Here is a 3,690-nt window from a genome sequence, read left to right as displayed (position 1 = left end):
TTTATACATATGTATAGCACAAGGATAGCGTGAACTTTCTAATAGGAGAACAAGCTTAACATGAAACTAAGAACTCATCTGAAGGAATCAATGTTTCTTGAACTAACTAACTACCAACTTATATACAGCTGATAACCAAGGTTGAGAAATTAAAAACCTTATAATGTATTTTTCAGGTGACTTCTAACTAATAATAAAGCATGGAATGTAGCAACACCTACTTGGCCCGGAACATCACCTAAGCATTAAAAAAATCATGTAAACAGTGGCCAGTAGCAAGATTATTCCATAAAAATAATTTCAACAGAAAGCTTAATTCTATACCAAGCAAAATAAAATTAGATTGTAGGAACTGGAACTCAAGAAACAAGGATTGTAAGTTAAACAGCATAACATTATTGACACTATTCAGAAAGAGGGTCAAAACTAGATCATAAAAGACTGTACCCAACAAATTTAAGAGTGCTTAAGACTGCTCTAGTTAGTCATGAGGACAAGACTCACTTAGTTGCTGAACCAATGAGAACTAGTAAACAAACAGAAGCCGGCATCCAAGCACGCAAAAAAAACATCAGGTCATATAAGAGATGTTAATCAAGTTATGTAACAGCTACTGCACTGTTCAGGCCTATAAGAGATAAATACAGCACAACAAATCAGTGGCAAGTAATTATTCACATAATCTCACAAGATAACAAAATGTTCTAATTTTGAAAACAAGGCACCTGAAAATTATAGTAACGTGGCATGCTTATGCTTGTCATCTGAACCAAATAAGAAGGGAAGGAAAGCTAAATCACATGGGAATAAATCTTCTACTAAGCTTGAAAGTTACAGTATGTGCCATTCTTATAATCTCAACCAAATAAGGGGGGGAAGTTACATCAGAACTTAAAATTCCATGTTAATCAAGTTTAAAAAAAACAGAACTAAAATGTTAATTCACTGACAAGATGAAAACTATAAGAGTGAATATAAATTATAAACAACATAAGCATAGAACTCCGAGTAGACCAACACCACTTATCACATAATATTGCCTTTGAATACTTGCTCAAAACTGAAACTATGTTGAATAGAAAACTGTTACTCATCATATAAGGTGTTCCATATAGCCTACGCCCATGAACAGTATAAAATCTTAGTTCACAATAACCAGGTTGGAAACTCCAAGAGTAAAAGCAGACTATAAATAATGCAAACATAGAACTCATATGGACTAACCCCTACTTATCTCACAACATTACTCTCACAGTAACATGAGATTAACTTGAAGCTTAATACCAAACTATGTAAAACAGCGACATAATATGATACTCATGAATTGTGCAAATAAGATGCACAGCACCCCATGTGATAATAATGAATCTTGTGCATCCTTATAGGACAGAATAAGAAAATACAGGCATCACATTTCACAGTTAAACTGACCAAACGGATGAACGGACAACATAACAAAGGATAAGGGAACGACATTCAAAATGTTAGGTCAATAGTCAACATTACTAACTGATCGTGGGAACTACAAAAACAGGATGCTCACAACAATCTTCATTGAATGAACAGATAACAATGAATAAAAATGTAATTTATGCAGGGAGGAAGAACATCAAGCTATGAAATTCAGTTGCTATTAGGTTACAGGTTTTATACACCCAACCAAGCGACGACGAAGAGCTAAATTATGGCATCCATATATAGCATTCCACAATTACATCAGTTACAATTTGCAACATCAGAGCAGATGCATAATTGACAATTGTGCTACAATATAAATTGCATTAAAACAAACTAATTAACAGAACATGGCTACAGATTACAATAGCAATACTATTTACCAAGCCAAGACTAATCCAACACCGGACAGAGTATGAAACCAGCTGAAGCCCAACCGGAATATCCATGTAGAAAATCAAACAAACAGACTAATGATCAGAAGGATTGATAGATTACATCACAGTAACCAGCACTTGAATACACCTCGACATACCACAAGAGAAAAACAGAGCAGCAGTAAAGTAGTTCTGCAGAGACAATCCAAGAGCATCTTCAGTATACTTGAAAGAACCTTCAAACAGATCACTTCAAAAGCAAACTTCCATGTTCATTTAAGGTACCTCCCAGGAAAATTAAATCTAGAATGCAAACAAAACAAGCACCTCCGATTTTCCTAGGAATCTTGAAATGAAACACCAAAATATAGCCACTCAAGAATCACCTCCGCCATGAGCATGTCCACACAGTTTACAACATGGTAATATAGCACAATCCTTTTCATATGATCTGGCATGTATAGGCTGCTAGGCGAAAGCAAATATATCCGGATAGACCTGGCAAACCTTTTTCCAACTTCCACTAATTCTTATCAAGTCTGACCAAGTATGAAGGAACGGGATCAAAAGCAAAATAACAGCTGAATTTTGACTGTGAACTGTCTCCAACCCGTTGTTTTTCGCCGCAAAAATATAAACACCTTGAACTGAACAGACCAAGCCAAACTGAAACCACAACCTTCAATCTCTCGTTCGGATCATGTCTCCACTGAAGCAACTAAACCGACCAGACCAATCTGCCATAACAAACAGAAATGAAACCAAACGAACTGCTCCACCTCCACGCATCTATACCAACAAAGCTCGTTATTCGCGCCAAACATAATCTCCATTTCTCATCACAACCTTAAATCAAATCATCACGACCATGATAATAATAATATAAAGGATAAGACGCGACCCTAGATCAGATCACAACCAGAGCATGATGGATCCCTAAATCAGATCACAAGTCAACAGCAAGACAGATTAGCCACGACCCTAAACCAAAGCAGCAAGGTTCAGAAGAACAGGGTACCAATATCAACGGAACAGACGAGGAGAATCCACCGGGACTAGCTAGACCTCGAAATCGACGGACGGAGCACCACGACCAGGACGGAATGCTCGCCTGGAATACAAGCAGACAAAGAACAGCGGAAAGGGAGCGCGAGATCGAAACCGATTACGAACACCATACCTTCGATTTACCCGACGACGGGAGGTGGAAGAGAAGAGAAGAGAAGAGAAGTCAATCGAATCCTCCGATGCGAGGAAACCATGGGGAGATCGTGTGGTATTTATAAGGGGCGTGGAGCTGGTGGCGGCGATGGGTTTCCGGGAAGGAGTCGGTGCGGGTGGTGGCGGTTCTGACTTTTTCCAATCGTGGTCGGAGACGAACCGACGTCGGAGGGCCACGGGAGGGAAGGGGAGCGCTGGGTCTGGGTGGACGGCGTGCGAAACGGGAGACGGCTGCTTTCGTTATCTTCCTTGCGTGCCACGAGTGCAACTCCAACAGCAACTCCAACATGAGACTTTTTTTTGGGTCAACTAAAAAGTCCCTAGTCCCCGTCCGATTTCTTTCGAGGGACTAAACAGAGATCAAAGATCATTAAATGACATGTAAAAAGACAATGTTATCCCTAATAATATACTAGAAGTTATTAAATGACATGTTAAAAGTAGGGGCACTGTTGAAAAATGTGTCAAAAAAGTCCCAAAAAGTCCTTCACATAGGGACTTCTTCCTTTAGTCCCAAATACCCCCTTTTAGTCCCTAAAAGTCCCTCCTGTTTCTTTCATATGGGACTAAAAGGGACTTTTTTTAGTCCCTAGAACAAAAAGTCCCTCTAAAGAAACACCCCCATAAATACCCGTAC

General features: G+C 39.1%; 1 long non-coding RNA gene across 1 annotated transcript; it reads right to left on the bottom strand.

Annotated features, from left to right (window-relative positions):
- Positions 1 to 1,810: 1,810 nt before the first annotated feature.
- LOC123397890 lies at positions 1,811 to 3,310 on the bottom strand. Its single transcript, XR_006610036.1, has 2 exons — positions 3,013 to 3,310; positions 1,811 to 2,024 (listed from the first exon to the last, which is right to left on the bottom strand). It is a non-coding gene; the product is annotated as an uncharacterized LOC123397890 (long non-coding RNA).
- Between the last annotated feature and the right edge of the window lie 380 nt (positions 3,311 to 3,690).

This window comes from Hordeum vulgare, chromosome 5H, assembly GCF_904849725.1.
Source record: "Hordeum vulgare subsp. vulgare chromosome 5H, MorexV3_pseudomolecules_assembly, whole genome shotgun sequence".
Lineage (NCBI taxonomy): Eukaryota > Viridiplantae > Streptophyta > Magnoliopsida > Poales > Poaceae > Hordeum > Hordeum vulgare.
Note: the sequence above shows the minus strand (reverse complement) of the source record. Positions and strands in the feature narration are given on the sequence as shown.